The 19,288-nt window shown below is 39.1% G+C and overlaps 1 protein-coding gene across 7 annotated transcripts in view; it reads right to left on the bottom strand.

Annotated features, from left to right (window-relative positions):
• The window catches only part of PHACTR1 (phosphatase and actin regulator 1), a 668,125-nt gene that overhangs the window by 399,511 nt on the left and 249,326 nt on the right, over positions 1–19,288 (bottom strand). The window contains exon 2 of one of the 7 annotated variants that reach the window (XM_072603847.1): positions 18,471–18,728. The exons of the other annotated variants lie outside the window; for them this stretch is intronic. The gene's annotated coding sequence lies outside the window, so the exon portion shown is untranslated. The remainder of the gene's footprint in view (positions 1–18,470; positions 18,729–19,288) is intronic. 7 annotated transcript variants of the gene reach the window in all.

Below are 19,288 nucleotides of genomic sequence, written 5' to 3'. Positions count from 1 at the left end.
AAGATTCAAATCCAGACCTTCTGACTCCAAGTGCAAATTACTATGCCAAGCTTTTGACTCCATTTTGCTATATATATATATAATACAGTTCAGATGAAAGTATCTGCCTAATACAATCCACTTGATCTATGACTTTGTGGGGGAGAAATATGGTCTGTCCAAACATGCACAAAAAATCTTAATCCAGAATTTAAACAAACAAAATCTTAAGTATACAAATCAAACAAAATCTATGCATACTGAGTTAAAAAAACACATTTTAAAAAATTACTGAGTTAAACTTTCACCAATGTCCAACTTCAGTGCTTCAATGTGGCATGAATGTGACCCTGGGTTCTCAAAGAATGTTCCAGAGGAATACAAACTTTGGCAGGTCCTAGCAAGCTGAAAAGGATTGGAGTAGAAGCTTAGCATTAGACTGTTTATCTGCTGTCTAAGGTCCAGTCCAGCTGTTAGGACAAGCTCTTGACAAGACTGGCCATCAGACGAGGCTGAGTTTTTTTGGGCACAGGGATTCTTGAAGACTATTTACTACATAGCATGGTGAATCACAATCTGTATCTGCCAGTGTATGGAAGGTATACCCACACCAATGAGATCATGGATCATTGAAAGACAGAATTAAAAAATAGTGGGTCTACTTTACCAACTCAATTTCTTTAAAGTGACTTTTAAAAATCAACATAAGTATGTAAAGTTTCTCTCCTCCCACTTTTGCCAACTGCCCTCACCTTATTTAAAACTTCTTTTTAAATTATTAGAAAGGCAGAAGGGTGTAGTACAGGGGATTCTTAACCTTTTTTTTTTTTTTTTGTCATGGAGCATTAGAAACCAAGATTGCAGACCCCAGATTAGAAATCTCTAGTAGGGGAAAGAATGTGGGATTTGAAATAAAAAATGCTGGGTTCTAACCCTGACTCTACCATTGTGTAGTTAGCAGTATGACCTTGTATGACATCTTTGAGCTTGAGTCTCCCTCATCTGTAAAATGGGGATAAAATAACACATGCTCTGCCTACTCTATAGGTAGAAGTTTATATGTTCTGAAAGCGTTGTGGTGAATTGCAAAGGTTCTGCAAATATAAGGTGTCATTTTTATTTTATCTTCTGATGTACTTTGCAGTTAGACTGGTTGCTATCATCAATTTTCCATTATCAGGTCAGACTGAAAATGGATCTAAGGTAAATATGAATGTCCTCCCTACATACATCTCTTTTTTGAATCCCTGATTTCTTCCAAGGTTCAACTAAAGCATCACATACAGAAGCCTTTAATGATCTCCCCTACTGCTACCGCCTTTCTCCATAATGACCATATAGATGTTTTCTATATGCCTATACCAAGATGCATAAGCTTTCTTCCTCATCTAGAATAGAAACTCCTAGAGGGTAGGGGCTATTCTGTTTTTGTATCCTCAGAAACTACATAAGAGGCAATAAGTAAATGCTCGTAGAATTGAATTGGATTGAACATTTAGTTCAACACCTTCATGAGGGAAACAAGAACTAGAGAAAAACCTTACATAGCTTGCCCAAGGCTATATAGTTAGTTAGAGGTAAAGAGCCAGGAGTAGATGTAGGTTTCTTGGCTCCCACTTCACAGTAAACGTATATAATCTTTCACAGGGCTGAATACATTTGATCCCTTGTGCATTAAGGCTGTTTGTTTGCCTGGCTTTCTTTCCTTGACTCCTGGAATTCCTGTTTAATTATAAACCTTTGTATTTGTCATTGTCTGTCACTGGGAGCAAGAATGGAAGCAGGGGAGTAAAGGGGTGGAGAGAAAAGAAGGGGGTTTGAAATGATCTGTCTTTATCTTACTGCAAGACAAAATTCAAATCCTCTAACAAAGGGATACTCTGTAGACCTCACATTGGGGGATCTTGGTCCTCGACCACGAACTTGACTCTCAGAAATAAGTAACTGTTTCTTCTTCCAGTGCTGTCTTTTTGCTATTAAAACCAGCCCTGCCCTTTGTTATCAGTAGAGCAGAGGGTAATGTCTCTTAAAGGGCAGAAGGAAGTCATGTGAAAATAGTGAGGCTATTACAATTGTTTCCAATTAATCCCACATGCAGTTTACTAAGGTTAATATTCCATAAAATGACCTGGAACTTAAATATGCAGAACAGGTATGCTTTACTACCATCATTTTTCTAATATTCCAGTGAAATTGAGTGAATTCTGTCTTGCCTCATTGTCTAAGTCTACTGTTGACTTCTGGTAGAAGAAATTCTTAAAGGACTGCACTATATTCTTCCCTTGTACCTGCCAAAGCGCTGTGCACAATAAGGGTGACACAGAGCTAACATTGCAGAAACATTTATGCATTGATCGGTGATTTTACCATGGTAGTTAAACTGCCCCACCAAAGGACAGTGGCGTGATGAAGGAAAACATGAGGGTTTAAGGACTGGTAGATTTTTAAAAGTTAAAAACCTTTGAACTGATAGAATGATCTGACTTTGCTAGAGTTTGTCTGAAGAATTACATCAAAATATGTGTGAATGGGTAGCAGTAACAAAAACAGTTTATGTTCTGAATGTCAAAAGATACTTCTCTTTTAAGCTACTCACCTACCCCTTTATCAGAAATTAGGCCATCTTCATTAATTCAAAAACACACACATCTCACAAACTTCTACTAAGTAAGCAATAGACTTTCTTTTGGTGAGGCAATCAGGGTTAAGTGACTTGCCCATGGTCATATAGCTAGTAAGTGTCAAGTGGCTGAGGTTGAATTTGAACTCAAGTCCTCCTGACTCTAGGGCTGATGCTCTATCCATTGCCCCACCTAACTGCTCTAAGCAATAGACTTTTGGACAGTGAGGTAAGTCTGTGAATGCTCCCATCCTCCCTGTGTCCCTTCATACCTTTCAGTCAATCTTTCCTCCTGTCTACATTGATGAGAGCAGCTGCATAAGAGAACAGCTGGGTGAGTCTGGAGGTGCTAGGAGGAGTGAGTATGCCTGGTCTTTAATGTCAGAATTTACCATCAATAGCTGTTCCCTCCTTTTTTAGAGTTTAGTTTCTCAGGCTCCATGGCCATGGCAATGTTTAGTTTTCAAGTGTTAGATAATAACTCCAAGAATAGCCCCAAGGATCCTAGATAGTAATTCTTAAAATTGAAATAGACAATCCTCCTAAGACTGAGCAGTGAGATATAGGGGTGATATAATGTGATATTTACTATGCTATCTCTGAATGATGGTATTGTTAAATTTAACCTGTGAGCTTAGTGTTGGAAAGATGCCTTCTGTGTCTGTTGCCCTATAAAGCAAGAGGGCATTGGTCAGTAAGCAGGGGAGTCCATCTAGGATTTAGGTAATGCAAAGAGGAATTCATGTACCTACCTCAAGCAGCTCCTATTGAGGCTTGAGGGGAGGTAGGGGAGTGCACAAGCTGGAATGTCATGCGTGTCTATATTGACCCCATCAAGATGTAGGAGTGGTTGCCCCCACCTTCAGGCTGGCCTCTGTGAGAAGGGTGATTAGGGAATGCCTTAGGACTTAGTGTTTCCACTATCAGCAACCCTTTTGATAAGAATAGACTAGAATAAAGAAAAATTATCAACCCCTCCAAAGCCATCTTCCTATCTGATCAGATCAAGAGTGAACCTGTTAGAGGTTGAAGTCCAAAAACTCCAGTGCCTCTGTGTGTTATCTGTGAAACATCACTGCATTGACTATATTTCCCGTAAAAAAGTAGTCTGTGCCAAGAATAAGGTTATAGGAGAAGCCCCTGGCTGAGTCTGAGTCTGGGCTTAAGTTTCAAGAACATCTCACTGTATTCTAAATGTTCTGTGTTGACTATTACTGTCCCTTGTTCTGCCTGTCTTGAGCTCTGACTATTACACATCTCTCAGATTCTGTTTCACTTCTCTCAGTGATCAAATTTAGCCAAAAGTTTGGAAACAAAAGTACTTTGCTAATATTTGGTTCATTTGTCCAAATACTCTCCTTGTAGTCCTCTGCTGTCCCCACCCCAGTGTTCTTCAGAAACAGGCTAGAGTTGGGGAGGGCAAGAAGGAGGACCTGTAAGTAGGGAGTCGTAGGTTTTGAGCTGGAAGGGATCTTGGAGGCTCTCTAAAGCAACCATTTCATTTCTCAAATGAGGAAACTGAGGCACATTGAGGTTAAATGACTTACCCAAGATCACATAGGTGGTAAGTGTCATATGTGGGATTCGATATGTAGAGGGAACAAAGCAGAAAAGGGAACAGAATGTTTATCTACCAGCAGCCTGGGCTCATCATTATTTGAAGTTCTTGAGAGAAGACGTTATTATACATTTTGTTTTTATATCCCTGGTACCTAGCACAGTGGTTTGAAAACAATTGGTGCTTAATAAATGCTTTCTGAATTGGGTAAGATCAAACTCAAAGTAGAGCATGCTGAGGAAATTCCATTGGGTAAAGGAATTCTTTGCATTTCTTTTTTGTTGCTTTGTTGTTCCTGTTTGCTCCTGTTCACAAATGCGATTAGCTAGAAAGACACATCACCTCCCTCACAGAGGTGATGCACGGCCTATCAAATGGTCATAAAGTGCCGTTACAACTCTAATTGGTCAAGCAATGGCTGCCATCACAAATGTATTCTCCTTGCACCGCACCACAGAGATTCCTGATGTAGAATGCAGGAAGCTGGTTAAATATTGCATCCTGTGTACCTGTAATTAATCTGACACAACCCAGGGATCCTTCTTGGAGAGGCCCTCAGAATTGATTTCCTTCCTCCAGCACCTGTCAGTGCCTCTGGTGCTAATACAGTACAGGCAGCAGGTGCTCTCCTAGCTGCTTTTGGGAATCTGTCAATTATTGGGCCCATGTGGCTGTAGCTGCAGCATCATGTACCGTGGAAGTGGGTTACCAGCAGTATAGAGCTGTCTATCCTCAGCCTAGGAGAATCAATTCATGTGATGACTTGACCTCTGTAGTTTGAGACCCAGACCACATGTTCTTGCAATGCTGGTTATTGTCTCTATTATACAGACACCTAATCCCCTCCTACCTTTCTAGTCTTCTTACACTTTCCTCCCCAATATGTACTTTTCAATCCAGTGTCACTGGCCTCCTGGCTGTTCCATACTCCATCTCTCAACTCCATGCATTTTCTCTGATTATCCCCCATGCCTGAAATATTCTCCTTCATCCTCTCCTCCATTCTGACTACTGACATTCCTGGCTTCCTTTAAGTCCCAACTAAAATACCACTTCTAGTAGGAAACTTCCCCCAACTACTCTTAATTACAATGCCTTCTCTCTCTTAATTATCACTTATGTATCCTGTATATAGTTTGCTTGATACATGTTTTCATGTTGTTTCTCTCCCCCCCCCCACCCCATTAGACTGTAAACTCCTTGAAGGCAGGGGCAATCTTTTGCCTCCTTTTTCTTAGCACAGTGCCTGGCACATAGTAGGTGCCTAATAACAATTGAATACAATGGCATTACATCTAATTGCTGATTATCTAGTATTCCTGCACTAGTATAAGATTTCAGAATATATCCTGTCTTAGAAGATGCTTCTCCATCATCCCACTCATCCAACCCTCTAAAGGGACAAAGTCCACCTTCATTATAACATATAACAAGAACAAAAATGACCGTCCACAAATTTCTCCTCTCAGGTTCTCAATATAGACAGTCAAGACTTTTAATTTTCCTTTTCTATTTATGTACATCCACACCTTCCAGTCATGCAACTGAAGGTACTTTGCTTGTCTATGTTGGTTCTTTTCCCTAGAAATGTCCACATTAGTGAAATCAGCTGAATGGTAGTCAAATCAACAGGCATTTATTAAGCATTTACTGTATACTGGATGCTGTGCTAAGGATTGACAGCACTTGGCAACGTAATGGATGGTGGGGGAGTTGGTTGTGAGAAGGAGAAGTATGATAATCCTGGGTGACTGGAGATAGGGTGATACTCTCAACATAACAGGGAATTTAAAAAGAGGGGACAAGTTTTGGGGAAAAGATAATGAACTCAGTTTTGGACTTGTGTTTAAGATGTCTATAGGACATTCAGTTGAAATATCAGAATGACTGTTGAAGAAGCGATACTGGAGGGTAGGAGAGAGATTAGGACTGGAGAAAGGGATCTTAGAATTATCAGCACAGAGATGGCAATTGAATCTGTCAAGGAGTTCATGAGGTCACTAAATGAAATTATATATATATATGATTGAATATAATATGAATATACATAATATGAATATAAATGAAATAGTATATATGGAGAAGAGAAGAGGGTCCAGGACGGGGTGTTTTGTTTGAGGATCACCCACTATTAGCTATTAGCTAGTGCAGTCTAGATAGTTAAGTACATCACTACTTCCTCACTGGAAATGGAGGTAAGTGAATAGTTTTTGATGGCACACCCTGATGCTAATAAAGCAGGTTTATTTTTCCCAGTGCTTCCAGACCAGAAGTGGGGAATCTGCGACCTCAAGACCATGTGCGGCCTTCTAGGTCCTCAAGTGTGGCCCTTTGACTGAATCCAAATTGCATAGAATAAAATTATGGATTTGTTCTATGAAGTTTGCATTCAGTCAAAGGGCCACACTTGGGGACCTAGAGGGTCATATGTGGCCTCAATGCCACAGGTTTCTTGCCCTGATCCACTCATATCTGTTAATTCTACTTTTCCAGTATCTCTTATCAGATTACCTCCACCCCTTCTCTCTTTTCTGCCCATGACACCACCTTAGTGCAGGCCCTCATCACCTTGGGCATAGAATATTGCTTTGTTTTTTTAAAATTCATTTGTTTTCAGTTTTTAACAACCACATAAGTCTTAAATTTTTAACAGTCACATAAGTCTTAAATTTTCTCCCCGTCCTGCTCCCCTCCCTCCCTGAGATGGCATGCAATCTTATATGGGTTTTACACATACATTCTTATTAGACACATTTTCACATTAGTCATGCTGCATAGAAGAATTAAAACGAATGGGAGAAACCATGAGAAAAATCAAACCAAACCAAAACATAACACAAGACAAAATAGTCTGTTTCATTCTGCATTCTGATTCCACAGTTCTTTCTCTGGATGTGGATGGCATTTTGTCTCAAGAGATCTTTGGGAATGTTTTAGGCCTTTGCATTGCTGTGAAGGACTAAGTCTACCAGAAAAATTCCTCACACACTGTGGTTGTTGCTGTGTACAAAGTTCTCGTGGTTCTACTCATGTCACTCAGCATCAGTTCATATAAGTCTTTCCAGTTGCCTTGACTATTGCAACGATGTTCTAGTTGGTTTTCCTGCTTCAAGTCTTTCTCCATTATAGCCAATTCTCCACTCAGCTGCCAAAGTTATGTTTTTCAAGTGCAGGTCTGATCATGTTACTCCACCCTTCCCACTTATTCAATAAACTCCAATGGCTTTCTATTATCCCCAGGATCAAATATAAAATCTTCTGTTTGACTGTTAAAGTCCTTCATAAACTGTTATCCATCTCCCTTTCCAGTCTTCTTATAGTTTACTGACCTCTTGTACTATAGGATCTAGTGATCCTGCTCTCCTTGCTGTTTCTCCCACAAGATACTCCATCTCTTGACTCCAGGCATTTTCATTGGCCACCCCCCATACCTGGAATTTTTCTTCTTCTCATTTCCACCTTCTGGGGCTTCCTTGGTTTTCTTTAAGTCTGAGCTAAAATCCTACTTTCTGCCCCAAATCTTTCCTAATCTCCCTTAATAAAAATAACTATATACAAAAAAAAGGTAATACAAGATAACTGAGGCAATCTCAGAAGGAAAGAACAAGCATTAAAGGAGACCAAGGAAGGTGCTGTTTTTGTCTTTTGGGGGGGAGGGGCACAGGTCATATCCCCAGTGCTTAGCACAGTGCCTGGCACATGGTAAACAATAAATGCTTACTGACTTGACTTTATCTCCTGGTTCAAGCCTGTCTACGCTAAAAGTAGTTCTATCCTTGAGCAAGACTATAGGATCAGAAGGTTATGTTCTGGTCATTAAGCTATGCATGGCTCACTCTTTTTTCTTCCTATGAGTTTTGTATGCAAACTACCATATCACAGATTCTGAAGCCTAACAGAGGCCTACCCTCATTCCTCATCATGGCTTGGAAGTATGACCTTAGATTCTTAGAGGCTTTGCTACTGGAGAGCAGGCTCTGGCAGGTCCTACTGAGGTACAAAGTCTTCAAATCTGGGCCTTGAGATAAATCTGTGTTTATCATCTGAGGGTAAATTGAGAAATGCCCATCAGAAGACTGACCATCTCAGGAAATCAGCTTCCAATGCACTGGAAATATCATGTCATTGGAGTATGATATCAACCCCAGATTTTTCCATCAGCCTCTGAAGCAGTTCTGACTCTGGAGAATATTTACTGCCCTAATCAGAAACTCTTAGTTTGGTGAAGAAATTGTTTATAAGAGGAATCACTCCAAATAAATTTATTAAGGCTGTACTGAATAAAACATCAACTTCTCCTTGCTTATGGTTGTAAAAATGCATCTTTTCATACTGGAAAATTAATAAGAATTCTAAAGTGATTCACATTCTAGTCAACACCTTTAGGAATTTAAAGAATTGAAATAACAAGACCTTGAAACAGCAATCATTCTTTAATTAGGCTACTACTTAGAGCCACCGTTGCTAATGTGCGATTTGAGTGGATGCAAAGGGGTGTATTCTTCCAAAGTTGTACCGCACAGGCCAAGAAGCCTTTCAGGTTTGATTCTTAAAGTGTGGATAATTATAACTTAAATCTACTAACTGCCAGGCTGGGGATAAGTGTATCATTTCTTTCTTTCTCTTTCTTATTAGTTTCTTCTTTTTTAAAAAAAGATGCTTCTTTTCTACTGGCATCTACCTAGATTGCTAGGTGCTACCCTGTGACATGTGGCATGGGGTGGGGGGTGAAATACCACTGACTCATAGTGCCTGCATCATCTAGTAAACAATTACCCAGAGGATTTTGTCCTTATTTGTTGAAACATGACAAGAGACATCATGAGCACTTAAATAGGTATTGCATTATATAAAACATTTTTAGAACCAACATGATGCCATATTCTGTAACTATGAGTAGGGAGAGAACATCTCTGAATTTTGGATTTTGGAGGGATCACAGTGACAATTTGGTTCCACCGGCACCTTAACAAGGATCTCTTCTATAATTCAAAGAATAAATGGTCAGCAAATCTTTGCTTGAAGACCTTCAGTGAAGGATTGGAGGGGAAGTCATCATCATTTGAGGTCAACTACCTAATCTTTCAATTTTTATCAAGAAGTTTTTTTCCCTGACCTCACATCTAAATTTACCTCTTTGCAATTTCCACCCATAGCTCATCTTCTGTGACCAACTGGAAAAAGTCTAATCTCTTTCCTAACACAATAACCATTTGAATATTTGAAAATAGATACATTTCAGTTCAACACAATTAAAAATACCTTTATTAGGCACCTACTAGGTAGACCAAATTGAAACAGTCTCTGCTTTCAAGGAACCTTACATACCTTCAGCAGGACATAGCATGTATAGTATAAAAAATGAGGAAGGAGCAGCTAGGGGAGAAAGAAGGAGGGAGAAAGAAGAGGAGACAGAGAGAGGGTGAGGTTAGTGGGGAGGGAAAGGGGGAAGGAAGGGGAGGAAGAGCAGAGAAAAAAGAAGAGTTGGAGGAGAGAGTAGAAGAGAGGGAGAGAAAGGTAGAAAAGGAGGGAAGGGAAGGGAGAGGAAAGGAAAGAGGAAGAGAAAAGAGTAGAAGGAAGGGAGAGGAGAATAGTAGAAGAGATATACAGGGAGGAAGAGTAAGAGGGAGGAGAGTGGAGGGAGAGGAGAAGGGGAGGAGTGAGGGAGGGAGACAAGGAAGGAGAGAAAATTGAGAATCAAAACATAGCGAATGAGGATCAGGCAACTGACTCAGGTGATGAAGGAAGAGAAGAATTCTTGGGAGTGGAGGTGGTAGGGATGGGGAAGATATGAGCAGAAAATGTATTCCAAACTCAGGGATTGGCTTACGTGAGTAATTGGAAGCAGAGGATGGAGTATTAAGTTTGGAGTATGGCTAATATTTGGGCTAGAATGCAGCTTATGAAGAGGAACTACCAGGTGGAAGCCAGATTTTGGAAAAGAATAAGACTAAGATTTAGGAGTTTGCATTTTATTCAACAGGCAATGGGAAGTCAAACAATCAAATACTCAACAAACATTTATTCAGCTCTTACTATGTGCCAGGACCTGTGCTAAGCACTGATGATAGAAAGAAAAGCAAAAAAATAATTTCTGCCTTCAAGGACCTTACATTCCAAAGAAATGAAATAACATCTAAATAAATACTTTATCTATTGCAGCTATTACCATATGTGTTTTATATGTGTATATATATAGATATATACTTATTTTATATACTATTATAGAATAAAATTTTATAATATATAATTATATATTATATAATTTTATATATTTATATATAATCAATAATTTTATATTATATAATTTTAATATATTTTATATAATATAGACAAAGCTTTATATGTGTCTATATACATACAGATCTATATACATTGTATCTATAATATACATACGTGTATATATATATATATATATATATATATATATATACATAGAGAGAGAGAGAGAGAGAGAGAGAGAGAGAGAGAGAGAAAATCTTAGAAGGGAAGGCTCTAGCAGTTAGAGTCTGAGAAAAGCCTCTTTTACAAAGCTTTTGAGCCAAGTTTTGAAGGAAATCAGAGATTCTAACAAGGTGGAGGTGAGGGGGAAGAGCATTCTTGTCATGAGATACAGCGAATGAAAATCATGGAAACATGAGGTAGAATGTCATGTAGCCCACACGAATTTCTCAGCAAGAAAGTGACATGGCCAGACCTGAGCCTTAGAAGTTTATTTTGTTAGCTAAATAGAAGATGGATGGGGAAGAGAGAGACTGTGAGGAAGGAGATCAATTAGGATACTATTACAATAATAAGTCCAGGAGACATATACCTTGAGTCTTTAGGCAATTTCTGTAGTTAATAATTGGGTCTTATTCATCATTTCAGCAGCAGTGTGAGAGACCTACCTAACAGAGGCCTAGAATTAAGATTTATGTAGTTTTTTGTTTTCATTTTGTCTAAAATTTACCAAAGAGGGAGCAGAGCCATGATGACTGAGTAGAAAGATGCACATACTCTAGCTCTTATCCCACAGCCCATAAAACACGTGTAAAGAATGACTCTCAACAAATTCTAGAGCAGTAGGAACCACAGAATGACTGAGTGGAGACTTCCAGCCCAAGGTGGAAAAGGTCTGTCACACCAGATGCGGAGTGGAGCCTAGCCCAGCCTTGATCACACAGTGCAGGGAGGAGGACTGGAGCAGGCCTCAGGGATGGAAACCTCAGTGACAGCAGTGGGGGTTCACAGATCCCTCAACCCACAGGTGCCAAAGGTCAGTGACAGGGTTTTTTCAGCTGGCTGAGAAGGGAACAGGGTCCCCCTCATAGCTCCAGCCCCAGGCAGTGGTGACAGAGGCCTAAGCAGGCCGCAGTGGCTCCCACAGTGGGCAGCAGCTGACATCCATTGTTGGAGGTCTCATCATAAAGCCCCAGTGGGATTTGAGCAGCTGATCTGAATCTCAGCCCTGAATGTTGTCATGGCAGAACTGGAGGTGAGGCTGTTGTAGAGGAAATTCTGCGCAGATTCTGGACACAAAAGTTGCTGGTTGCTGCCAGATCAGTGTGCAGACTGGACTGTGCCACCTTGGAGGAATTGAGATCTTACAGAATATACTCTGCTTTTGACAAAGAACCCAAAATTCAAGTAACTGATTGGGAAAATTCTCAAAAAAAGGGAGAAAAAAATAAGACTATAAAGGTTACTTTCTTGGTGAACAGGTATCTTCTCCCATCCTTTTGGATGAGGAAGAACAATGCTTACCACCAGGAAAAGACACAGAAGTCAAGTTTTCTGTATCCCAGAAATCCAAAATAAATATTCAATGGTCTCAGGCCATGGAAGAGCTCAAAAAGGATTTTGAAAATCAAGTAAGAGAGGTGAAGGAAAAATTGGAAAGAGAAATGAGAGCAACGCAAGAAAATCATGAAAAGCAAGTCAACAGCTTGCTAAAGGAGACCCCAAAAATGCTTAAGAAAATAACACCTTTAAAAATAGACTAACTCAACTGGCAAAAAGAGGTCCAAAAATCCAGTGAGGAGAAGAATGCTTTAAAAAGCAGAATTAGCCAAATGGAAAAGGAGGTTCAAAAGCTCACTGAAGAAAATAGTTCTTTAAAAATTAGAATGGAACAGTTGGAGGCTAACGACTTTATGAGAAACCAAGAAATCACAAAACAAAACCAAAAGAATGAAAAAATGGAAGATAATGTGAAATACCTCATTGGAAAAACAATTGACCTAGAAAATAGATCCAGGAGAGACAATTTAAAAATTATAGGACTTCCTGAAAGCCATGATCAAAAAAAGAACCTAGACATCATCTTTCATGAAATTATCAAGAAAAACTGCCCTGATATTCTAGAACCAGAGGGCAAATAAATATTGAAAGAATCCACTGATCACCGCCTGAAAGAGTTCCCAAAAGAGAAACTTCTAGGAACATTGTAGCCAAATTCCAGAGTTATCAAGTCAAGGAAAAAATATTGTAATCAGCTAGAAAGAAACAATTTGAGTATTGTGGAAGTACAATCAAGATAATACAAGATTTAGCATCTTCTTCATTAAGGGATCAAAGGATATGGAATATGATATTCCAGAAGTCAAAGAAACTAGGATTAAAACCAAGAATCACCTACCCAGCAAAACTGAGTATAATACTTCAGGGGAAAAAGTGGTATTTCAATGAAATAGAGGACTTTCTTGTATTCTTGATGAAAAGACCAGAGCTGAAAAGTAAATTTGACTTTCAGACATAAGAATCAAGAGAAGCATGAAAAGGTAAAGAGGAAAGAGAAATCATAAGGGACTTGCTAAGTTAAACTGTTTACATTCCTATATGGAAAGAAAATATTTGTAACTCTTGAAACTTTTCTCAGTATCTGGGTAGTTGGTGGGATTACACACACACATGCACACACACACACACACACACAGACAGAGCACAGGGTGAGTTGAATAGGAAGGGTTCATATCTATAAAAATAAAATTAAGGGGTGAGAGAGGAATATATTGGGAGGAGAAAGGGAGAAATGGAATGGGGCAAATTATCTCTCATAACAGAGGCAAGAAAAAGCCTTTTCAATGGAGGGAAAAAGGGGGGAGGAGAGGGGAAAAGTGCTTACTCTCATCACATTTGGCTCAAGGAAGGAATAGCATGCACACTCAATTTGGTATGAAAATCTATCTTACAATACAGGAAAGCAGGGAAGAAGGGGATAAGCAGGTTGCCGGGGCGGGGGGGGGGGGGGGATGATAGAAGGGAGGGAAAATGAAAGGAGGGAGCAATTAGAAGTAAACACTCTTGGGGAGGGACAAGGTCAAGAGAGAGAATAGAAGAAATGGGGGGCAGGATAGGTTGGATGGAAATGTAGTTAGTCTTACACAACATGACTATTATGGAAGTCATTTGCAAAACAACACATATATAGCATATATTGAATTGCTTGCCTTCTCAGTGGGGATGGGTGGGGAGGGAGGAAGGAAGAGAAGTTGGAACTCAAAGTTTTAGGAACACATGTTGAGTATTGTTCCTGAATACAATTGAGAAATAAGAAATACAGGTAATGGGGTATAGAAATTCATCTTGCCCTACGGGACAAAAGAGAAGATGGGGATAAGGGAAGAGAGGGATGTTAGAAGGGAGGGCATTGGTGGAAGGGGTTATCAGAATGCTTGGCGTTTTGGAGTGGGGGAAGGGGAAAGATGGGGAGAAATTTTGGAACTCAAAATTTTGTGGAAATGAATGTTGAAAACTTAAAATAAATAAATAAATTTTAAAAAAGAGAAAAAAGAAAATTTACCAAAAAAATGACTAAATTTTACCCAGAAACTCTCCTTAACACTGCACTAAACAGAATCCACTTACTACAATGCAAAGAAAAATGGATTTCAAGTCAGAGGACCTGGTTTCCAATTCTGGCTCTACTTCTTACTACTACCTATGTGTGTGATCTCCCCTAGTCACTTCCTCCTTTGGAATTTAGTTTCTTCATTCATAAAATGAGGGTGCCAGACATAACTCCTTACAGCTCTCAATACTAATTCCACCCCAGAGATCCCCTTAATATCTTGGCCATTTCTCAGTTCCGGAGATGGAATTCTTGAGAGGCAGCACACAGATATCCCCAACTGGTAGAGCCTTCCCTTCTAAGACTCTCTCTCTCTCTCTTTCTCTCTCTCTCTCTCTCTCTCTCTCTCTCTCTCTCTCTCTCTCTCTCTCTCTCTCTCTCTCTTTCTCTCTCTCTCTCTTTCTCTGTCTGTCTGTCTCTTGTCTCTTTGTCTCTTTCTGTCTTTGTTTCTCTCTCTCTAAGTGAGATTTCCTAAAATCTCAGCTTTGTGGAGGACCATTAAGACTTCCCAGACCTAGTCATAATTCAGGAGAGTAAGACTTGGATTTTGCGTACAGTACTAACATGAGTTATTTGGACTATACACACCCAATGGGAAATGGTCTTAGGTTTGTTTCCTTTGAAAGGAAATTGAAGCCTTTAAGGCAGTGAGTTAGTGTAGAGCTGGTGGATTGTAGAGGTCACTGAGGTGGCAAGTTAGAGAATGTGAGATCACCTCTCAATTTGGAAAGTCTGAATCCTTATGGTATTACTTAATTATATAATTAGTTAATTATTACTCATATTTAATCAACGTAACTACTATATTATATATATTATACTATATATTATAATAATTGTAATATATTTATATTTATATAATAATATAATTATATTTTGTATATTATAATATATTATAAAATATATAATAATAAAATAATATAATTTCTATATTACTACAATGCTATTGACCTTTTAGGTCATTAGGGTTGAGGCACTTCTACTACTCAACCACTTGATTCTTCTATCTACAAATGCAATCTCCTAATCTGAGGGGAACTTGGTAGTGTATGCAGAAAGGTAAGCTCTATTTGGACCTTAATCACCCAAGTTTGTTCTCAGGTCTCTGGTCTCTGATCTGTGCTAAACTCCTTTTAGCTCTTTCTGACTAACTCCAACAAGTTTATCCACTCTCTTCTGTAAGACCAATAGAAAGGAATAGCACCAGTTTATAATGACCTGAGTCAAATATATGACACCCAATGATGAGACTTGATCATTGAGTCAATAAATATTTACTAAGTACTTACTATGTGCCAGGCACAGTGGTAACCACTGGAGATAAAAAGAAAGGTAAAAGGCAGTTCCTGCTCTTGAGAGGACCACAATCTCTATGGAGTTGTTGTTCAGTTCTTTCAGTTGCGTCTGACTCTTTGTGACCTCACTTGGGATTTTCTTGTCAAAGATACCTGACTGGTTTGCTATTTCATTCTCCAGCTCATTTTACAGATGAGAAAACTGAGGCAAATAGGGTTAAGTGACTTGTCTAGGGTCACACAGGTAGTGTCTGAGCCCGTAATTGAATTCAGGTCTTCTTGACTCCAGGCTATCCACTGTGCCACATAGCTGCCTGCCAGAGCTCTCCCCACATAACTAAAATCTGAAATGAGCTTCATTTTAAAAAATATATCAAGTTGACTAGACCCTACCGAGTAATCCTTGATGTGTTTAAATTTCACCAGCAATAGAATTTTCTCTTCCCCACTGTCTTTCCTCTCTTCAATCACATGCTTCAACTCAATTTTGGCTAAAATTGTAAAAAGTCAGCAAATTCTTCCATGCTAAGGGAATTCTGCTAAAACATTTAGAAGTATAAGGGATAGTCTTTTAAGTAATAATTTACTTGTTGGGGTAGGTTATGAGATTCCATGATAACATACTTTTTAAAAAGAGCAACAAACCCTGAAAGGGGTTGGCTGGGTACAAAGCCTGCTTTGATTTTTAGGTCTTTCTAGTTTGGGAGAGTGTGGGGTGCACATGTTTGCAAGAGGTGCAGAGGAGGAGGGTAGCAAAGAGAGTGTTTTCATGCAGGGTGATGATAAAGCTTTGGGGGACTGGAGGAGAACAAGAGAAGGGAAAGGTAGTAATTGTCCCATAATCAATCAATAAACATTTATTAAATACTTACTATGTGCCAGGCACTGTGCTAATCACTGGATCTACCTATATATATATTTATATATATATATATATATACACATATACACATACATATATGTATCTATGTAACTATGTATCTATCTGGCTAGCTAGCTAGCTTTATATATACAGGATAAATAGGAAATAATAGAGAGAAAACCCTAGAATTATGAGGGGTTGAGAAAGGCTTCCTATAAAAGTTGGGATTTTAATTGAGACATAAAGGAAGCCAGGAAAGAGATATGTTTTATAGCAGGCACTTGTCCAAGTAGCAAAAGCTCTGAGAGGAACAAGCCAGCTGAGAGAAGGAAACTGGTAGGTCCCATCCTGCCCTAGCCTCACTTTTGTCTGTTCCTTAGGTTTCTCTGTATTCCTTCATTTTCAGCATGAGGGGCACTTTGAGTCTTTCCTAGCACAGGACTGGGAGTTCAACCCCCAGCCCATTGTTAGAGAATTGTGGTCTCTAAATGGGGGAATAAGTATGAACCATTTCCTAACTACTCTCCAAAGTGAAGAATGCTATGAATATGGGCCCTATTTTATAAATCTGCCTCCTAGATTAGAGTCAAGTTACATGAATAAGATGTATTAATATATTAATAGAGGACAGAATTCACTCATATATTGATAACAGTAGAAAGGCGGCTGTTTTAGTAGAGAAGGTGGCAAGTACCCAGGATCTTTGCTTAAACCTGTGTAAGTATATTCTTAATATGTAAATAATGATAACACACAAGATGATGGAGGTTAGGTGGGAGTGGGGATTGAGAACAAAGTTGACTAGAGCCCCTTGGACCTAAGAGAATATTATAAAGTCGTAGAACTTTAGATGGAAATGGGATCAGAGATTTACGAGTCTTGCTCACTTACTTGACAGATGAAGGAATTAAAGCTTACTTAGATTTTGTGACTTACTCAGTCAGAGTTTTGGTTTCATTTTTTCTTCCAAGACTGGTGTTAGCCAAGAAGCGTGTTCTCTTTCACCATCTTCTATCTCCTCTACTACCTGTCTCTGTCACCCTCTCTCTACTCAAGGGGAACCTCAGATTTCTGGAATGTTTGCCACATGCTTGCACATTCTATGACAGGCTCACTTTCTGGGAAAGTATTTTGAATACTGACATTTAACCCAATAAAATAATACCAGATAAAATGGGCTGAGGGAATGCAAAAGAACCAAACTTTCTTCTTTGGTAAAGAGTGGAACTTTTAACATCATCAGCAGAACCCGTAAGTTCAGTTGCAAAGTTTAGGACCTGCAAGAAAAAAGAGTTCCTTTCCAAGGTCTAGCCTAAAATGTCTTTAATGTAACAAACATGTTTTTGTTAGTTGGGTGAGTAATTTTCCAGAGGATCTACATATTTATGAAATTTGCTTTGGAGTTTGGGAAGCTAGACAATGTTTAAAATGCTACATTTCCTCCCTCCTCCAATTTACTCAATTATTAATGTTTTCCCCTCAATTACTTTGCATTTATGTACATAATTTGTATTTAATTATCCATCTATATGTTTCCCCCAGTAGAACATAAGCTCCTTGAAAGCAGGAATTGTCTCACTTTTGTTTTCATATCATTAGCATCTAGTACAGGGCCTGCACCATCATAGGGACTTAATAATTGCTTAATGTATTGAAAGAATGGGGATGGGAAGTGCTTTGAAAACTCTGCTCCCCTCCCCCCCTTCCTCCTGTCCTCTTCCCTCCTTTACCTTCCTTCTATGTCTATCTGTCTGAATCTCTTTTACTTTTGAGCCATTTTTATTAATATTTAAAGAGAAGTCAATGAGGAAAAAATTTAAAAAACACATAAAAAAACAATAACTTGTAAAGGACATCTGTATGAAAGTGATGAAAGCTGAAAGTCTTATTTTTTGTTTCCTACTCTCACACAAAATCCTTTATTTCTATGCAAGGATCACAGTTTTAATAAATTTTGAATTTCAAAAATACAAGACTCCTTCAAACTTCCCAGAAGCCTGTTGTTCTCAGTTAGATCCACTGCTTCTCCTCCCACCTCACCAGAGGTACTTTTTTTTCTTATCTCCCCTCCTTGTATAGATTAAGAGGAACTGCCTCCTATTTTCATCTCATTTCCATCTCAGAAAATCCAAGTTCTGCGACTAATCCCTGAGGACAGAGTAACTGGGCACATGCCCTGCTTTCCTGAAGAACGTAAGGATGGTATGTATGTGTGCTCATCCTGCCCCCAACAAGAAGGGGCAAAAAGGTGGGAAATGTGTGTCCTTCTCTCTCCCTCTCCCTTTCCCTCATCTCTACCCCCTTTCCCCAACCCCAGCCATTACCTCTGAAATCCTCTCCATTTTAAGATGCTGAGAACAATAGAAGCCAATCTGTGACTTTCTTTGTGCCTTCTTAGTAGATATAAAATAAATATCTACAAATGCTGATCTTATAAGGACATTATTGCAGTTCTCTTTTTTCCTCTCATTGTCTTTTTTCTCCACTCCATTCATTTCCTCATTTTGTATATAGTTTCTTTAAAGTTGTATTAGAAACACAGCTGTCTAGGACATTGATGCACATTTACTTTCTTCTACAACCTAAAGAGAAATGAAATAATACTTATTCCCAATGGCTTTGAGCAATGGCAGTCAGTTCCCTTAAATAGAATAGTCCTGACTAAATAGGATTTAATTTCTGTAATCTCAAATAGGCACAATGTGAGTGCATATGCTTTTGTTTTTGTCAGAGTTGTGCTTTTTGCATTACTGGTGATGGACCAGTGACATTTGCTTGGACTATGGCTGGTGGAAATTTCATTATTAGGAAACTTTACATTAGTTGAAGCAACAGCGCTCCCTGAAGGTGAGACAAAAGGCAGCAAGTGCCAAGCAATTCAAACCACCACAACTACATAGACTGATTTTTGCTTGGACCCTGATGGAGACAGCTCAGTCCTGTAACTTAAGAGCCTTAAAAATAGCAATATCCCCCAAGCAGTCAGACTTGCTTCTATCCTCGGCCCTGTAGCCACTACTGAGGGGAGAAGTCTTCGTGGAGAAGGGGCTTATTTTCTTCATCAATACTAACTGCCACAATGAGATAGTCATAGAAGCCCTGGGAGTGGCCAATCCCCAGACTGCTGATCCTGTTTCCAGCC

The sequence above is a fragment of the Notamacropus eugenii genome, chromosome 4 (genome assembly GCF_028372415.1).
Source record: "Notamacropus eugenii isolate mMacEug1 chromosome 4, mMacEug1.pri_v2, whole genome shotgun sequence".
NCBI classification, from domain to species: Eukaryota; Metazoa; Chordata; class Mammalia; order Diprotodontia; family Macropodidae; genus Notamacropus; species Notamacropus eugenii.
This window is presented reverse-complemented; position numbering and strand designations above follow the sequence as displayed.